Source organism: Peromyscus leucopus, chromosome 2 (genome assembly GCF_004664715.2).
Source record: "Peromyscus leucopus breed LL Stock chromosome 2, UCI_PerLeu_2.1, whole genome shotgun sequence".
Lineage (NCBI taxonomy): Eukaryota > Metazoa > Chordata > Mammalia > Rodentia > Cricetidae > Peromyscus > Peromyscus leucopus.
This window is the reverse complement of record NC_051064.1, coordinates 15,211,887-15,232,492: the sequence shown is the minus strand read 5'-3', so window position 1 is coordinate 15,232,492 and position 20,606 is coordinate 15,211,887. Positions and strand designations below refer to the sequence as shown.

Sequence of the window (20,606 nt, the reverse complement as noted above, 5' to 3'; positions counted from 1 at the left end):
AAATATTCAGTGCTGAAGCTCATGGCCTAGGACGATTCTTCTCATGCAAAACATACTCACTGCATGATTCTTTGTGTTGTACAGGGCCAGGTAGAATGATATATAGGAAAGAGCTGGATACTGGAAAGAATTAATGAAGACACTAGGTGTTTCAGATGGGAAATTTGTCTTAAAAATCACTCCTGAGAGAGAGGGAGAGGAGAGAGGGAGAATATGATTTTTTCCTACTTCACAATTTGGCTTGGCGTGGTCTAAAAGCTCCTCATCTCATCCTTGGTAACATCCCTGCTTTTCTAAACCTGGCTGTTTATAACAGAATATTTGCTAGCTGTCAGGTTGAATCAAAATAAATATCCACCTAGAATGAAGACAAGACATTAGAATGATTTACAAATAACATGTCAAAATACCATCTAGAGGATGCTTGAGGATAGATGAAATTGGCAGAATAAGAAACGTTTCCCTAACTCTGTACTTATTTTCTCTCTACTATATTCTCTCTTTTATAAAGAATACTCTAATTTCAGTAAAATACACCCACTCCCACCTTCTTCTTCTGGCTAAGGCCATTTGGTACAAGTACATGTTCCAAAGAATGCTCATTTGATTCCAAATTTGAAGCAGTACCTTAGAACAAAGAGGCTGAAGAAATCAATGAGCATAATGGCCACATTAATAAGAACAAGAACTTTAGAGTCAAGAACTGTGATACTCAATGCAAGCTGTTCAAAATAAATGAAGATGTAGATGCCTTTAAAAGTTCCACTCAGCAAACAAGTGAAGAAAGGCAAGGCCAGCTGGATTCGTCAGGAAATAGAAAGCTAACTGCCCCTAGCCATCTTCCTACCCAAGCTGCACACGTGAAGCCAGAACTCCGTCAAACCTTCTCTGGAGGTTTATAGTGACAGGAACGCTGTCATTCGGAGTAAATATTGCATTTGCTGATCTTCTCTGGGGCAAAACACTGGAAGTACATAAACAAATGTCACTTTATCCATTTAGCAAGACTTCTCACATGAGCGAAATGAGATTTTCACACTGTAATTATTATAAGACATCTGAGATGATTAAGGTGTGCAGCTAAGCCTAGTCTCTGGGAAGAAGGAAATTCCTGATTTATATCATTTTCCAATTGCCTTTTTAATGAGACATTCTTAAATGCAAAGCAACAAGCTAGCACCAGCCAATACCTGCAACACCTCTCCTACTCACGTGTGAAGCAACTGCTTGCCTCCTTCCCTGAATTAGAGCTGAAGTAGCTATCAGATGCTGTCTAGTCTAACCATTCTACCTTACAATCAACCAGAAAGAAACTGATAAAGCACTCCATCTCCAAGTCATCTTAGAACTGGTCCAGAACTGGTTCCCAGAAGCAGGAGAAGTCTGCAAATCTGAGACAGGGCATGGGAGGTCTCAACAGAAAAGAGCGAACACAGCGCTGCCCGCGGCTGTCCTATTACACATGCAGCCATGCACCACTTCTAGCTGTAGCAGCCGAACAAGTAGCTGAGGAGTAGGTGCCGATTCTATCTTGGTCTCCCTCCTCCTCCTTGTTCCCATTGACCATGCTGCCAAATCCAGAGCTGTCACTCCGCTGCTCTATCATTGGAAGAAGGAGGAGGTGTCTAAAAAGACCAGTACAATAATTCATTCCACCTCTTCACAATCCTGCCTGGAATCAAGGTTATATAAAATTGACCAATAGGATCAGGAAGGATTTAATGCAGTCCTCATGAACCGTATTTCAGAGGAGTGTATTTTCTTTGTTAAGGTGCTTCTGCCACAGTTAAACACCCTACTTTGAAAACATGCTAACAGCACTCACCACTGCATGGTTTCCTGGGTAAAGATTAACTAATATTGTCTCCATTGTGACAAGCTTTCTATTTGTGGCTAAAGACAGATGGACCTAGTTCTGTGTGTGCCTCCACTGCAACCACTCTGCTGGGAAATTCTTTCAATTGTGGGGAAACAATCCTGAACAAGGCTAGTCCAAGGTTTATATTTCCATATTTCACTTGTACCTGAATTCTATCCCAAATTTTCAGGTATATGATGAGAAATTTAAGAAGTCTTGTTTCTTCATCTTCTTTTATTTTTCTAAGTCTGGGTTAATCTATGAAAATCTGCTTCTGGTAATATTCTAATCCCTAATTAAAAGCACATGGCAAGCTCCAAGTTCAGGTTGTTAAATATCTCCAGAAAATGAAGTTGCTTTTGTAATTCTGGAGCCTAAGTGACAGGTCATCAGATAACTTCTAATGTGTAGGAGCCTCTCTAGGACTGTTTTCTGTTCTGTTGAGACATATTCCCAAAACCTAGGAGCAGTAAGAACTTCTCTGCAATCTAGAGACTTCTGTATGGTCACACAAAACATGAACTCATTGGTGTTTTGTCTGGGATATACCCGCTAATGTTCTCACTCTCTCTTAAGACCCCTTCCACATCACATAGACATTTGCTTTTATTTGTCAGTTTACATGTTTTACTCTTCTCCTCACCAAAGTGCATACTTGTGAGGGCAGTGACCATGGAGGATTCAAGTTTTTCTCTGTGCACCCAGAATAGGGCTCAGCACGTAGTAAATGCCTCAAGAATCTGATGGTATTTGTACATTTTGTATTTGAATAAGTTGTCTGCCTAGTAGCTTGGTGTGTTTCTTTACCCATCACTTCTCTAAATCTGTAAATATAAAGTATGAGATAGATGGTAGAAAGTCCAGGCTTAGATCTAGACCCTTTTGGTTCAAAAAGGGGAATCTTCCAGGTTATGGAAGCAGCCATCATCATCAGTAAGCTTCACCACAGTATGTGAAGGTAAACACCACCTCTCAGAAAAAGATAGGGAAGGAATCCAAGCAGTCAGAGTGAAAGAGCATCTGGGAAGCTTGAATGAAGTTCCCAAAAGTCTGCCTTTGACACAGTAGCAAAGGATAGACTCCATTATTAGAATTGTGGAAACTGGGCATGATGACCCACACCTGTAGTCTCAGCACCTAAGAGATGGAGGCCAAAAATTCAGGAATTCAAATTGTCTTCAACTACATAGTAAGTTGAGGCCACCCAGGCTACATTAGACCCTATTCAAAAAACAAAACTAAGAAAGGGGTGGGGAGAGGTATGACCAAAACCAAGGGTTATGATAAAGCCTCATGGAAAGCTGCTACTTTGTACGCTACTTTAAAAATCGAATTTAAAAAAAAAAAGTTTCAACAGAGGTATCTTGAATGAGTAGCTAATGCAGCTCCTAGAAGCTATAAGTTGGTTATTAGCAAAAGTCCCAGTGATGAGCATTGGACACCTTCATATGAGTTGTTGGCAAAAAAAAAACCCATAAGACCCTAAAACAATACAGGCTATTGTCATTGCTCTTGGTTGCCCACAAGAATTAGACAGTAAGGCCCCGTTGCTGAAGACACATATATTTTGGTTATAGGATGTAGAGAAATCAAGCTGGGACTGATAAACTACCTTCTCCTGTACATCTGACTTACTTGTCTGAGGAACACAGGTCTACTGTGATCAACCTCATTTTAGGACAAGAAGGTAGAGCCCATGTGGAAGCTCAGACCTGTATGTATGTGGATTATGAACTTAAATCCCATGATCATCTGCTTTGGGTTGGGGGTGTTTTCGGAAAGAAGCTACAGCCTCTTTCTGTCACATTTCCCATATAGTGCTTCAATTTCCTGTCTCCATAGACAGCCATGCCCTCGGGATCTGGGGCCCAGGTTTGAACATGTAATCACCAGAGGGAAAGGTCTCAGGGGTGTGCAAAGATGACCTAACACATTAATTGGCTACTTTAATGTTTAATTCATCATGTTTTCATTTTCTGCAGAGGAAAAACAAGAATTCATGAAGCTGAGCAATGGAGCAAAGAGCATTGGTGACTAGGATCTGGTTTCTTCATGATTCAGCTCTACTGGACACACAGTGAGTTATATAAAACCACATAAAAATAAAACACTCATATAAGAACATCTGGAAATCCAGGGCTGCAAAAAGTTATAATGGCCAGACTTCAGCAAAGGATATGTCATTGACCATTGTCACTATCTCCAGGCTCCTGTTCACAGAGATACCGATTTAGACTAACATGGATGGTTTGAATGATAATGACCCACATGGACTCATATGTTTGAATATTTGGTCCCCAGTTGGTGCAACTGTTTTGGGGAATATTAGGAGACCTGGTCTTAGTGGAGGAAATTTGTCACTGGGAATGGGCTTTGAAGTTCAAAGGACTCATGTCATCTCCAGAGTGCTTTCTGCTTCCTGTCTGTGAACCAGGATGTGCACTTTCAGCTGCTGCTCCAGCATTATACCTGTCTGCCGCCATGATGGTGATGAATGCTTATCCCTCTGGAACTGTAAACCTCAAATAAACCCTTCTGTAAGTTGCCTTGGTCATGGTGTTTCATCGCAGCAGTAGAAAAGTAACTAATATAGAGCATGTGTCTACAGTGGTGCTGTTGGAAGGGGGAGAGAACTCTTGTTTGAAAATGTTCTTTGCTGTTGGAAATACATTATCCATCATTAATCAAGCCCTTCGGGAGACCAGACACTTTTCATCCCTGAATCTTTTAGCAACTCCTTATCCCTATCTCTTGGGTGAATGAATTTAAATCTAAGTATCTAAAATAAAAGCCAGAGGAATACTCCAGAGGAAATGACAAAAGTTTATTTGAAGACTGAGTACTACAGAAACGCACAGTAGTATTGCATTTTGTCTAAAGCAGGGACCTCCTGGCTCTAGGTGACACAGTGCTTTTGAGTTTACAGTGAATTTGTGGGTGCTCGAAAAAAGAAAAAGAAAACTCATCAGAAATAGTATTTTTGTTAAATTGATTTGTCAGTGCAGTCACTACTCAGAGTCTTCTCCAGACCAGCTGCTCATTGCCCCACACTGGAGCTCTGAAGCCTGAGGAGATGTTTATGGCCCCAGGAGCTCATAAAGTAAAACTGTGAAAATATTCCCGCTGACTATGCAGCAGGGACTCTGAAAACTAATTAGTTGTAATAGCCATGTCCACACAAATTATATACTCCAGTTAGAAAGCACACTTCCTGACACACATACATGCCCCAGGAAACAGTGGTGTGATTATGCTCATGCTCTGGCGATAGAATCTGTGTCTTTCTAGGAATTTAATGCCACCTTCCTGACTTGATATACATCTTTGATAAATGACATGAATCACATGCATCAGTTATTTACCCACCTTTCTATACTGAACTGCTTTGCCTTAGGGACAGAAGAGGCTATAACATGAGTCATGGTATCCGCTCCATTGCATTTTGCAGCTTAAGCAACTATATTCCATTTCTATTAAGAACTTCATAGTTACAATTGCAAACAATGCACTTCCAGAATGCAGTATTACTTACCCTTCATAGTCACCCTGTGTGATTGATGTTATCCCTATTTCAGACCTGCAATGGAAAGCATTGGTATTAGAGAAACCTAAGTCTAAACACCCTTAAGAAACTGACTTCCAATGGAGAATGATACAAATAAGTAAATGAGATGTACCCAAGGAGCCTAGATATAATACCTGGAGGCAGGAAAGTTAAGAGAACTCCTGAAGATGAGAAAAATTGTAGTAAGATTCAAATAATGAGATGAAGGCGGACATGCAGAAAGCTGGCAAGGCAGGTGTGTTCCAAGAAAAGCAGCAAATATAATACCTAAAACAGTAGTGAACAGAACAGTACATTGGAGGCCAGCACGGATACTGTCTATAGGAGGAGAGGAAAAAGGAAATAGAATATAATAGTACATTTAATAGACAGCCTGGGCCCTGACCACACTCTAGCAAGGAGCTAGATTTAGCCCAATTGCAATAAGAAGCAGTCAGATGAGTGACATAGCAATAATGAAACACAGAATCTTAGAGCTCAATAAATTGATCCGGACTGCTTGCATTCAAATCCTACTCCTGTAATTACTAGCAATGTATCCTTACCAAGTTCCTCATTTCTCTATCCCTTAGTTTTCTCATCTATGGAACAGAAGCAGATATAATAGCCATCTCAATGAGTGTAAATGGGCAAGTGCAAGCAAGCTCAGGAAAGGGTCTGGTAGAAAATAACAAGTGTTAGTTATCATTTCGGGTTTGGAGAAGGCATTCCAACAGCTTTGTGAGGTGAGACTGTAATGGGCAATAGTGGAGGCAGAGGTAACAAATAAGGGGGCTGTTTCTGTATCTAGGCAATAAATGGTAGAGGCATAGTCTGGAGCTAAAGTAGTGGAAATAGTGAGTGGTTGGAATGAGAATCTATTTGGTATGCTTTGCCAACAAGACTTACTCACACAGAAAAAGTGTGGTGTGAGACAGAGTCAATTCTGACTCTTATGTTATGATTATTTTTCCCAAGAACAGTGTGAACAGTGGTGTTCTGAATCCTTGCTATATACCAGGGCCAGGGCACCAGTGATTTGCTGACTGGTGGTATCTTGCTAAAAATCCAAAGGATGTAAATATCCATGCCTAAATGCTGGGAGGGAGAGCTCTACCTATAGGGCAAATAAGTTATGGGACTGGATGGAAACAACAAATAGCAGAATGGTAACAAGAGAGAAGAGAGCCAAGGAGTATAAACTGAGAATCTCATTTTAATGTCACAATCACGGTGGGAAATTAATCAGATAAGACAGAAGGAAACTGAAATAAATATCCCAGAAGCCTAGAAAAGACATAATATCAAAACAGAGCACATGTGTCAAATATATCAGAAACACCAAAAACATCTTTGGCTATGTAAAGATAGTTGGTGACCTCAATAGTCAGAAACAGAATATGAACATGAGATAAATACTGATGTTTATCTAGAATTGGAATGAGTGAAGGAAATTCTGATCATACCTGAGAAGATCTTGATCTATGAAATGAGGAAATAAGAATTTAGAGAGTGGAAGTGGCTTGCTTCAGGAAGCAATCAGCAAAGACTATGTAGGAAGATGTCTGTGTTTTCATGAGCAAATGATGCAGACCTACGTGTGCTCAAGAATGGAAACTACAAGTTGTCACAAAATGCTGAGAGCACAGGCTATTTCGATCCTATTTCAATTGTGTGATGTGTTTTGGATACTGGTTTGAAAGCATCTTTTTGTCATGAGAAAATGGAAGGAAACATTTGAAAGGAAGAAAAGGCTAACCATCTACCAGTGTATATTGCATAAGTGCCTGGGATAAGGAAAATGGAAATGAGCTGTGATGGGAAATTGTGCAGAGCTGTGAAATGCAAGAGGAAACTTTCAAAGAGCAGCTGATGCAGGCACAGAAGTCTAGAGAGTCATCCCCCACTTGTTCAAAGCAGAAAACACAGCCTGTGCCTTAAAAAAATCAGGGTAGAAAACTCTTACAAAAAAGAACAAAGACAATGTGTTCAAACTTCCTTTTATTTGAAATAGGAAGTGATCCTTTCCAAAAAGCTTAATTTTGGCTCTAGTGAGCTCTCCTTTTAACCACCAGTAACAGCATAATTATAATCAATGTGTGTTTATATTTCGCTTTTGGAAAAAAGAAACTCTTTTGTCCTTAGTTCCTTAAAGGAATTAATGAGATACCTTTATAGTTAATTATAAAATGATCTTTATTTCCAGCTCTATCTTTAAATATACTTGCAAAATAGATACACTCATAACCTTGTGACCAGGTTATTTTTGAAAGGTAATGTATTATGTAAGTTGGAAGAACTTAATAGTTTAGCTAAAGTAAAAATTAAAAAAAATAGCATGAATGACAGGACCCCAAAGACTATGATATAAATTGTAGTTCTAGTAATTTGCTTGGAAGTTATTTCCAAGAAAACTCCTAAAGATATCCAATCTCAATCATGATTGCAGAAAGCTTCCCTTTAAGGTTCTCCTCTCATAATTAAGAACCATTGGTGAGTGTGATAGGTAAACGGTGCTGGTGGCAGCACTGGTGGTGGTGCTGGTTACCGCGTGGAAAGGTCACAGTCCCGACAGAACCCACAGTTAGCTTTTAGAGCTTTATTAGGAGGAGAAAAGGGGAGAAGGGAAAGAGAAGAGAGCCAGGCCTGGTGGGGAAGGTGAGAAGGAAGGAGAGAAGAGAGTAGGGAGCAGAGAGGGAACGAACAGAGAGAGGGGGCGGGGGTCCGCATCCAGCTTTTTAAGGCACAGATTGCATGATCACCAGGTGGGTTCATAGTCACCAGCGCCCGCTGATGACATAAGATGCAAAACCCCGAGCTGTGCATGTGCAGGAGTGAGGGCAGGATACTAACAGAGTGAGCACAGAAGATGAGAAGACAGTAGTTTATGACACCCTGACCAGCTGAAGACATGCAGAGAAGTGTGTGACTCGGCAGCAAGTCTATCTAACTCCCAAGTGCCAAAGAAATAGCAATGGAGTGGAATGTGGAATCATGGGCCCAAATGAGTCTGGTTTTCCATCGGCTTCTTCCATTTTGTTTGATTTTCTTCTGTGACACTTTCATTTTCCAACATGGTAGACATCTCACTGGGTTGCTACTAGATACAAGCTCTTGAAGAACAATTAGTAGATCTACCAGTTATGAAATAAGAAAAATAGATTAAAAATATTACCTGGGGGGGAGACAGCTAAGTATGTAAAGTCCTAGGCTTGCAAGCATAAGGACCTGAGTTTGAGCCCCCAAACACATATTTTAAAAAAGCCAGGTACAGTGGCCTGCACTTGTCATTCCAGCACTGGAGAGGCAGAGTAAGGCAGATCCTGGGGCTCAGTAACAAGCCAGCCTAGCTAACAAGGTGATCCATAGTGAGAGACATTGTCTAAAAGCAAAATGACGGTGCCAAGGCTTGGGGCACACTAAAGAAGAAGATGCAGAGAAAGCGTGAGAGGAAAAGCATAGAGTGGAGTGCTACACAATCCTGTCTTCAGAACGTGGCATAGCTGTCACACCCCTGAACCCACAACATCTGTCCTTACCTGCACAGGGCCAAGCTAGCCAGAATCCCAGCTTACATAGAGCAGATGATCACCAGGCCACATGCCTTACTAAGGAGCCATGGCAGTTAATAGTTGCCGTGGAAGGGAGAACCATTCATTCGTTTATTAGAATGTGGCCATTGATAGATTCCCCACACTCCACGGGATGTCCTCATACCCACACCTATGGACTTAGTGATTCATCAAAAATTAGAGACATGAAATTAGAAGAGGGCATGTTGGGGACATATGGGTAGAGTTGAAGAAGGGAAATGGGGTGGATATGAAAATATTTCATTATATGCATGTATGACATTTTCAAAAATAAAACTTATGAATAGAAAAAATTTTAAAGGTGAAAGGCAACTATAGTTGTCCAGTGATCTACACACACACACACACACACACACACACACACACACCTGCACACAAATATATATCCATATAAATAGAAACAGCTGCTTTAGATTAATTTCTGTGGCTGTGATTAATACCAGATTTTAAAAAAAAACAACTTAGGAAAGAGAGAATTTATTTGGTTTACAGTTCCAAATTATAATTTACCATGTGGGAACTTGAAGCAACCAGTCACATCACACCCACAGCTGAGAGCAGAGAGAAATAAATGCATGCATGCATGCCTATCATGCTCATGCCCTCCCTATATACATATACAATCCAGGCCCATCCTCTGTGGCCCACAGTGGGCTGAGTCTTTCCACATCAATTAATAGTTAAGACAATCCTCCATAGACTTTCCCTCAGGCCAACCTCATCTAAACTGTTCTTCACTTAGACTCCTCTTCCAAGTGATTCTGGGCTGTATCAAGCTGTCAATTAAAATTAACCATCACAACTTCATGCCTTGTCAACTTGACATACACATTACTGTAAGCCCTAACCTATCCTTTTCCCTGAAGACCCATGTTTAATCTCATAATATAAAATACAATTCAACTTTAAATGTACTCATAGTCTTTAAAACTCTAACAGTTTAAAGATCTTAAATCTCTTTACTGTGAGCTCCTGTAACAAAGAAGAAATATTTGCAAGATATAATGGCACAAGGCTAACACTCTCATTTGAAAATGGAAGAATCAGAGTATAGTAAGGAATTAACAAATCAGAAAACCAAAATCCAGAATGGAAAAGCCCAACTCCTGTAGTTCTACACCCTATAGCTAAGGATGATGAAGCAATTTTCTGGACTCCAAAGGATTTGGATCGTCCAGTGCTCCAACTCTGCCACCTACAGCACACAGCTTCACTCATAGGCTTACATCCACTCCACTCAAAAACTGCAGCTTTCCCTGGAGACTGTCACACAATCTTGGAATCTCCAAAAGTTTTGGGTACTCATTGCAACTGAGGCTTTGCCTTCACAGCTCCATAAAATCACACTTCAGGGCCACTTTGCAGGAACTCTGAATGACACCACTACACAGTACCTAGCCTAAGCTGATCTCTATGACCCCTCAGTCTTGCATCATTGCCCTTCAAGCCAGTAAAATGTAGATAGTGTTTATGACATTGTCTAGTTCTGCTGCTTGCTTGAAATGTAGCACAGTTACATCAGTGATTGTTGACCCCGAAAATACACTTTCTTATTGCCCTAGTACAAGGCAGCCTTCTTTATAGTTGTCCTGATTTCTCTATCAGTTAGACTTGCTGTTTCAGCACCAGCCTAACTCTGCCATGCTGAAATGTCCTCTACTAAACAAAGTCTATTTTCTTGTAAGTACATTTCACCCAAGTTCTTAGGACAAGGGCAGAACAATGCCATATTCCTGGCCAAAATGTCATGAGAACAATTCCTATCCCAGTTCCTCTTACAGTCTTTCTTCTCCTCTGAAACCTAATGATCCAGGCCTCCACTGCCCACAATTCTCCCAGCATTAGAGTCTTCCAAGCTCCCACTATAAGGTAAAGATCTAATACCATAATTCAGTGGCTTTTTCTATCCAGTGTGTACCTGCATGCTCTTCCAGAAGACAACTCCAGAGGTTGTTTTATTGTACAGGATTGTTTTAGCTATCCTGGGTTTTTTGTTTTTCCATATGAAGTTGAGTATTATTATTTCCAGGTCTGTGAGGAATTGTGTTGGTATTTTGATGGGGATTGCATTGAATCTGTAGATTGCTTTTGGTAAAATTGCCATTTTTACTATGTTGGTCCTGCCTATCCATGAGCATGGGAGATCTTTCCATTTTCTGACATCTTCTTCAATTTCTTTTTTCAGGGACTTAAAGTTCTTATCATATAGGTCCTTCACTTGCTTGGTTAGTGTTACCCCCAAGGTATTTTATGTCATTTTTGGCTATTGTAAAGGGTGATGTATCTCTGATTTCCTTCTCAGCTTCTTTGTCCATTGTGTATAGGAGGGCTACTGATTTTTTTTTTTTTTGAGTTGATCTTATATCCTGCTATGTTGCTGATGGGATGGCCAAACACCCTAATAGTTGTGCCAGAAACCCCATCCAAGGACTGAGGAATCTGGATGCAGACATCCATGGCTAGGCCCCGGGTGGAGCGCCGGGAGTCTAATTAGTGAGAAAGAGGAGGGTTTATATGAGCGAGAATTGTTGAAACCAAGGTTGGATAAAGCACAGGGACAAATAACCAAACGAATGGAAATACATGAACTATGAACCAAAGGCTGAGGGGCCCCCCAACTGGATCAGGCCCTCTGAATAGGTGAGACAGTTGATTGGCTTGATCTGTTTGGGAGGCATCTAGGCAGTGGTACCAGGTCCTGGGCTCATTGCATGAGTTAGCTGTTTGAAACCTGGGACTTATGCAGGGACACTTGGCTCAGTCTGGGAGGAGGGGACTGGACCTGCCTGGACTGAGTCTACCAGGTCGATCTCAGTCTTGGGAGAGGCTTTGCCCTGAAGAAGGTGGGAATAGGAGGTGGGCTGGGGGGAAGGGGAGGGGGCAGGAAGGGAGAGAACAAGGGAATCTGTGGCTGTTATGTAGAACTGAAGGTATTGTAAAATAAAATTTAAAAAAAAAAGGATGCATTAAAAAAAAAGAAGACAACTCCAAAGCCTCAAAAAGACACATAGCTGGCTTATCACAGTAGCAGCTCCACTTCCTTAGCAATTTCTGCCTCTCAGTTTATTTATGTTTCTCTGATAAAATATCCTGACCAAAAAGAAGATAAAACAAACAAAAACAAAAACACGAAGAAACAACATAGAAGAGAAAGGTTTGCTTGTCTTATTCAAGATTGTTCCCAGAGTGACGGTCTGTGACCTGGAATTGCAAGCCAAATAAACCTTTTCGGCCCTAAGTTGCTTTTTGGGAGGAATTTTTAATTCATTCTTTGAGAACTTTTTAAATTTAAATATATTTTGATCATATTCTTCTCCTCCCTTAAGTCCTTCCAGATCCTCTCCCGCTCCCTACCTATTCAACTTTAATTTCATTCTCAAAAAACTAATGCAAAAAACCCCCAAACGAAAAAAAACAAAATAAAACCATGGGGGGAAAACAAAACAAACAAACAAAAATAAAAGCAAAACAAAACAAATAATGTAACCAAATAAAGGCACACAAAAAATTGTGGCATCCATTGCATGTTGGTCAACCACTCCTGAACATGAGGCCTGTTCTGAAGTGGTTGATATACCCAGTGACATTCTATTACAGAAAACTGATTTTCTCTCTCCCAACAGTTGTTAACTTTTTTTTAAGATTTATTTATTATGTATACAGTGTTCTGACTGCATGTATGTCCGTAGGCTAGAAGAGGGCACCAGATCTCATTACACATGGTTATGAGCCACCATGTGGTTGCTGGGAATTGAACTCAGGACCTCTGGAAGAGCAGCCAGTGCTCTTAACCTCTGAGCCATATCTCCAGCCCCCAGTTGTTAACTTTTACCCTAGTAGCTAGGTTTTCATTCATTCATTTATTTTTAAAAATATAACAAAATAAAACATAATGGGATCAAACAAAATCTATCACTTTGGAATTGGACAAGACAAACAAACCAACAGAAGGAAAAGAGACCAAGGAAAAGATCAAATCAGAGACCCACTCATTGGCACACTCAGGAGTCCCATAAAAACACTAAACTTGAAGTCATAATATAAATGCAGAGGACCTCATGCAGACCTGTGCAGGCCCTGTGCATGCTGCCTCAGTCTGTGTGAGTTCAGATGAGTTTGGTTCATGTTGATTTGTTTTCTTTGTGTCCTCCAACACCTCTGGTTTTTACACTTTTTCTGCCTCCTCTTCCATAGGTTTGCCTAAGCCCAAAGGGGAAGGATTGGATGGAGATATCCATTTAGGGCTGTCCCAAGGTCTCTCACTGTCTGCATAATATCTGGCTATTGGTCTCTATATTTCTTTCCATTTGCTGCAGGAGTAAATTTCTCTGATAATGGCTGAACAAGGCACTGTGAGTATAACAGAATGTCATTAGCAGTCATTCTATCATTTTTGTCTTTTCTTTATACCAGTATTATTTGGTTTTCCCCTAGGTCCTTGATCTATCTAGTCACAGGTTCTTGGCCACCCAAGCGGTATCAGACATGAGTTATAACTCATGGAGTGGGACTTAAGTCAAATCAGTCATTGGTTGGTTACTCCTGCAAGCTTTGCACCACCATTACCCTAACGTATCTTGCAGGCCATATACCACTGTAGATAAAGGGTTTGTGGCTAGCTTGGTTCTTATGTTACTCTTTTAATAGAGTACAAAGTACTTTTCTGTACCAAAGACACTGGAATAGAGGTAAAGGCTCTAAGTAGGCACCAGCTCAACATCTCCATGTTTAATACAGGTGTTGTCTTCAGCAATGGGGCCTTGTGATCAGTTTGTAAAGAGCAACCTGCAGTTTTGGCAATAGCATGGGTTGTTTGTGAACTATACTCCATCCCCCAGTATCCTTATCTTACCTAATCTCTGCTACAATTCATTAAGGACAAATAACTAACTTAAATCTAATGTGAGTAGACAACAATTGTCTCTGGCCCATGAGAAACCTCTCAGGGAGATGCCTTCATATTATTCTCATTCCATTCCAACTGGCAAGAATGGTGAAACCTAGAGCATAATAAGCTGAAGATGACATTCTTACATTTACCTCCAGCACCAAATTATTTGAAAAAGCAGAATTTCCTTGCTAACTTGGGGCATTACTTATTCTGTTATAAAGGGGTAGAGAATGAACTTTAGCTGAATTTGAGCCATTACATCTTAAGTGAATTTCCAATAGCACTTTAGCCTCCTCTAATTTGTATGAGTAGCTCTTACGGGTTGCCTCATTTCTCTGAAGAGTTATAGCTTATGGGACATCTTTAAATTATATTGTTCCACAAGGAACTAATGTCTAGGGGGTAACTTTGGGCTAAAGATGCTTATTTGCATGTTTGGTATGAATTCCTGTGAGTTTGTCTCAATGACACTAAAAATGATCAAATCTTTGAGCCCTAAGAAGGCACTTTAAACCTCGCTTATATGCTATGAAGCTCCAGCAGTCCCGTGTCCTACTCTATACACATCAGTGTAAGGGACTCCTAGCTGTGGATGTAGAGGTCAGTGGTACAGATTCTGAACTTGAGGGGAGATAACACAGCAGGTGCTTACATGCCATTTTCTTTGACTTAATAACATTTCAGTGGCAACTGATTTTAGAAATTAAATAACTTGAATGCAGAGTTTGACATTTCCAAACTTGATCTGTATTGTGAAAGTGAGTTTCATAAATAGTAATACCTTCAACAAATATTTCATTTTTGTTGATTTTCGGAGAACGGTTTGAATGTAAATCCACTGGACACAAGAATCTTGCCTGGGACAATAACTGTGGTCTGTATTTGCATTTCCTTCTATAACATTGTACAACACAGACCATTAACAGCATTATTTTAATTCTCAGCTTGTTAAAATTCTGCATCTCATTTTCAATACATGTATAAGTGGACACACCTATAAGTAATTTCTTTAAATCATTTTTCAGTTACAACTTAAATTGAAGTTTCTGTTTTTAAATAGAGTAGTTTCTTGCTTTGCTTTAACATAAATTTTATCACCAGTATTGAAGTACACAATATAACAGCTCTCAAACAGCAGAGTGCCTTTGAAATCCAAACTCTTAGACCTAAATTAATTCTGATTGGCTTGTGATTTGGCTTTTGCAGTATCCACTTTGGGCTGTGACTTGGCCTTTGATTGTGGTACTTCATTGTTTCCTCTCCCTAATGGAAATAAGGCTTTGAGGCTAGCTCTCTTAAGAAAATGTTCATGGTCAGTTAAGTTTTAGCTCTGTGTGAACAGTGTGGAATACAATCCTTCACTGTTTCCTGGATGTTGATGAGGTACAGACCACTATTTTTGTTTTAGAGACAAGGAAACTGGGAGTTGGAGAAGTTAAAGAATTGACCCATGGTCACTCAGAAAAGTAAGTACTGGAAGAGGAAACAGCCAACAAAATCAACTAAGCTGTATTGTCCTCTCCATACACTGCGTTGTTCATACTGTTCATGGAACATTTCCAAACACAGTTGCTCCATTAGTAACTAGTGTCTCCACCTCACATAACCAATGGAGAAACTCAGGCCTCCAAAGAGACAGACAAGAATGGCAGAGGGATTTGATTTCATTCTTTCATCCTCACCTGGACACCCCTAACCACAGCACCTTTCTGTTATTCTGTGGCATTGTGAGACTGTTCACCAGAATTGCTCCACTTTGGAATACCTATTGGATTCTGGTCTGTTTTCTATTTGATTTGGGAAGCTATGTTTGTTGGTTGGTTGGTTAGTTGGTTTTGCATTAGTTTTGTTTTGTATTAGTTTTTATTGGGTGATATTGTGCCTTAACCAATATGTAGCCACTTTATTTCTTCTCTTTCATACCTGATTTTTCTTTGAATGTGATAAGTTAGTCTATATAAACCCCACACTCTTCAATGAGATTTAATATGTGTTATTGGGTTTGATTTTACTTCTCAGGAAAGCCTATTTGAGGACCAAATTGAAAATGTGAGTAATTTATTGGGGTAGTACCCATGAAAGACAAAGGGAATTAGGAGTAGACAAAGAGATACTATTTATAGCTAAGTACAGCTGACACTAGAGAGTGTGTGAAGAACGTGAAAGAAAGGGTGAGTTGTAGGAAATGCTTCAAGCTGTGGTACAATTCTCAAAAGCCTCGGCCATTACCATGGGATATCAGCACAAGGCTTGTCTATGGAATAATCATGAGTTGGATATAATGGGCAGTCCCATGTGACTCAATAAAGCCTGGCCATTGGCCACAAACTCCCAAAAGTGAGGGCGTCCTCAACTCAAATACTGCAACAGATTCATGAGGACTAGTCCTAGAGAATGGAATAATAAACCCCAAGGTTTATTTATAGGTTCTAAGTAGGATTCAAGTACAGATGATGTAAAGGGTTTGTTGAAGAAGGGATCCCAGGAAACATCAGTAGCAAGTGAAGAAATAACTCACAGAAGGAAGACTGATAAAATGTGTTTGATCATGCTTGTTCCCTGTTGCTGTCATGGCAAACAACTCAAACCCTGATGGCTTTAATTTAATAGCATAAAAACACTTTGTTGTTTTTAAATATTTTTATTCTGTGAACATTTTATGGATTCATACAATGCATTTTGATCATTTTTACCTCCATTTCTCCCCCTAACTGCCAGGATCTCACCCCCTAATTTTGAGTCTCTCTTTAAAAAATAACCCAGAGTCCAGTTGCTGCTGCCCATCACTTCCTGGGGATGGGGCCATCAGTGCATGGTTGATCAAGTTCCCCTTCCCTGCTGTGTAATATTTGTTTAACCAAGCAAAGACGTGTTGCATTTGTTCACACTGCATTTACTAACTGCATAAAGATGTGTTGCATTTGAGTTAATTAAATAAAGTTAACCTGGACTCATAGGGGCAGGCTTACCAACTGGTTAACAGGAAGGGCCAGGGAGGAGACTGGAATGGGTTTTTGTTTTTGTTTTTGTTTTTTTTAGTTGGGGTGGTGTGGAAGAGAGTGGCTTCCAGTTGCCAGCAAAGAGAGAAACTTAAACAGTTGCTATTCAAACTCTCTAAGCTCACAAGTTTTCACCCTAGCCTTTGCATCTCAAGTGTTATTAAAATGATACAGATTTAGTTAGAACTAACTTCAGTGGCAGCAACAGAGCCATTGTCTGGGGGAACAGAACTCCCCCCAGGCTAAGGCCTTAGCAGCCAGGCCTCTAGCAGTTTAAAGCACAGCCACTGTAAGGAAGGTAAAACAACACCCCACAGAAGCCCTCAGCTAGAACAGGGGTTTGTGAACCCCTCCCCACTGGAATGGTGATTGGTTCAATCTTGTGCAGGTAGCCACAGCTGCGGAGAGTTCATGATCACGGCTGTTTCATCGTGTCGAGAAGATTCTGCTCATCCTGGTCCTCCCCAACTCTGGCACACGCACTCTTTCTGCCCCTCTTTGAGATGGTCCCTGAGCCTTAGGGAGGAGAGGAGGTATGATACTGGCTGTCTCATTTGTGGATGAACACTCCTCAGCGACTTACTCTCCGCACTTTGACCAGTTGTGAATTTCTCAGTTAACTGCCGTCCTCCACACACAGAAACTTCTCCGAGGAGGTCGGAACACTGCAGCAATCTAACTTCATATTATTCTTAAAAGGCTTATGAGAAAATATCTAGCAAATTTCAATGGTTACTGATATTTACTGACTGCTTACTATACGCCACACATTGCCCTAAGTTCTTCTCATATATATTAGCTCATGTGGATGTCTGAGAAAGTACTACTATGCAGCCTTCATACACAGAGAAACTGAGGCATAAAGAAAAAGAAGTAACCGTACCGTGTTCACAGTCTTAGTGACACATGTACCAGAACCTAGCTCTGAAGCCAGTATTCTGAACTACTCCACTATGCTGTCTTCCTCTTCCATTCTACTAGAACTTTATGATCCCTCCCCTTTGCTACACCAATCCAAAGAGAACATGTACATTCACACTGTTTATACACATAAAAGCAACTGCTTCCTACCTTACTAAAGATGACTATTCAAGTGCAATTCTACTTTTTTCTATCTTTAGCTATAAATATGTTTGAGTCATTACTCTGATGATCCTTTTGAATCTTGACAATGATTCTAACATAACTTTTACACATTTCTGAAGGTATATAATGTCCTACTATATACCTATATATTTCATTCTCAGTTTCAAACGTGTATCAAGTGACAATCATTATCAAGTGTTGCTAGCACATTCACATGGGTGTAGTTACTGAGCGGGTTGTCCCTGCTGGTACACTGGACCAGCCACCCTTCCTTTACCATTGTGCTGGTCCTCCTCTTTGTGTACTTGATGGACAGTACAACCCTCATCAATGGGATATTATTGCTTATGGATGGACTAAAAATATTTAAAATTTATGATCAATATTTTCAATTTTTTTAAAAAATAATCATACATATTATACCCTCATTAAGTTTTTAAAAGATAACTGAGCTAATATTTTTCAAAATATTGTAAGAAGACAATGTCTTAAAAAGAAAATAAATTAGCCTTGTTATACTGATACACAGTTAACATATATAATATGTTACTACTATAACACTGTAACTACGGTGTTTATCATGGTCATTTCTGAAAGGCCATGGACACACATGAGAGGGTAGGGAAGGGAGGGGGAGATGACAGATGGAGCAGAAGGGATCTTCTGGCCGGATGACTTGGAGCCTGGGAGGTATTTGGATTTTTCTGTTGAGGAATTTTCTTGCCCTGATTGTCTTCACAGTCTCCTTATCTCACCCCTCATCAAGATCAGTAGGGTCCAGGAAGAACATTCTGTCTTCTGGTGGGGATGGCTCCTCTGAGTCATCCAAGCCCCTACTGCCATGATTGTTCATATTGTTACTGGAAATACCCATGGGTGTACCTGTAGTGGGTAGCCATTCCAGCTTTGATCTGGAAGTTCCAACCCCCATTGAGGCTTCAGTAACAAGGCAGGGCCGAGAGAGGACCCTGAGGACCCTGAGGACCCTGAAGACCCGAGATCTGGATGTGCCAGCTCTCTTGGTTCCTGGACCCTGGACACTGGAGGCAGACCGAACAGAGTTCTCCAGAGAACACCGCCGGACTACGCTACACTTTTCCCAGACCCTGTTACCTATCCCTTCATTTGTGAGTTACCCCACAAAATAAACCTCCCTTTTAACTATGTGGAGTTGCCTTAATAATTTCACCAATATGTACCTGTATCAGTTCCCAGACTGGAAGGCTCTCCACTGAAAGTAACCTTGCCAAGGCCATCTCTCAGTACTTTTAATGCACAGCATTTATGGCAGTTGAATTTACAATCTTTCCACTGCATTTCTTGGCAAAAGAGGCTTTTCTGTAGTCAGTTGCAGTCCTGACATATTATTGCACTGCTGTAAGAATGGACAGCAAATGTGTGTGGAACTTTGACCCTGCACATCACTATCTTTTCCATCCAGATTGGATGACCAGGATGTAATTCTCTTATTTGGCTCTTCATGAGTAAATGACACTTCACTGAGAAGAAGCACACATTCAGGCTACAGGGGTCTCAGAACTGAGAAGTCAGGTTCCAGCAGAGATACATTTGACAGATGTTTCTTTCTTACTTCACTATAGTTATTAGAATCTTGAAGGCACATCATTTATGATAATTTAATCCACAGCCTTCCCATTTCAATCTTTGACATACCAATTCCCAGAGCATTTCACCAAAGTAATCACAAAAAGCAGGTGCTTTATAAGAATGTACCTAGAGAATATGAGGGCAGATCTGAAGGTCCTCTACTGTGGCCAAGGATGACAGAACAACTTCTACAAGATCTCCTTCATGGGTTTCATCTCCTGAGGTAATCAGCTGCAAAATGTTTTCTGAGTTCATGTCAGAGAAAGAGAAGAATTTTATTATACATGCCAAGGAATCCACACTCTGGAAACTTCTGATGAACAATGGAGCACACAAGGTCTTTGACAGTAGAGACATTTCCTTTGATGGTAACACTTCCCGCATGAGGCCAATCTGAAGTATAAATGAAACAGTATGCACTGAGCCTCTAGAGTTTATGAGTGACGGGCCACTGAAGCTGCCTTTACAGAGCTGAGCTGAGAGTCCTGTCTCAGGACTTGAACGTGGAGAAGGAGTTGGAAACACAGCAGAAACAGGTGCAGATAACACAGACTTCTGGGCTGATGGAGGGGACTTATTTGCAGGCATCTGCCTTTCCTTAATCTACAAAAATAGCTGTCAATGCTTTTTAGATGATTTTGAAGAAGTTTTCAAAATAACAGCAGTTAAAAAAAATGACTGCGCTTCTGGATGTAGACGAAAGCTGCTTGAGTTCCTCGGTTGAGCTACTCAGGCCAATGATGACAAATTCTGTTGCTGTGAGTTGAATGCATGAAAGGTCCTATTGCTCTCACCCTCAGTCCCATCAAAAACTTCGTCTTTAGGACCACATACAGATCTGTAACTCGCCTCACATCACAGTTAACATAAGAATACAGCTGGTCCCCATTATTTTATAAAACATCTTTGCTTATTTGAAATCTGTTTTTGTCTTTTCTGTTTCGTTTCAGAAAGTACCAGTTGAACGCAGTTGCTTTGTGTCAAGATGAGATCTTCTTGATTAAAAGTAGTGTTTCAGATAATCTAT

The 20,606-nt window shown here is 40.4% G+C and overlaps 1 pseudogene; it reads right to left on the bottom strand.

The window, feature by feature from the left end:
• Positions 1–1,456: 1,456 nt before the first annotated feature.
• LOC114694622 lies at positions 1,457–20,167 on the bottom strand (annotated as a pseudogene).
• Between the last annotated feature and the right edge of the window lie 439 nt (positions 20,168–20,606).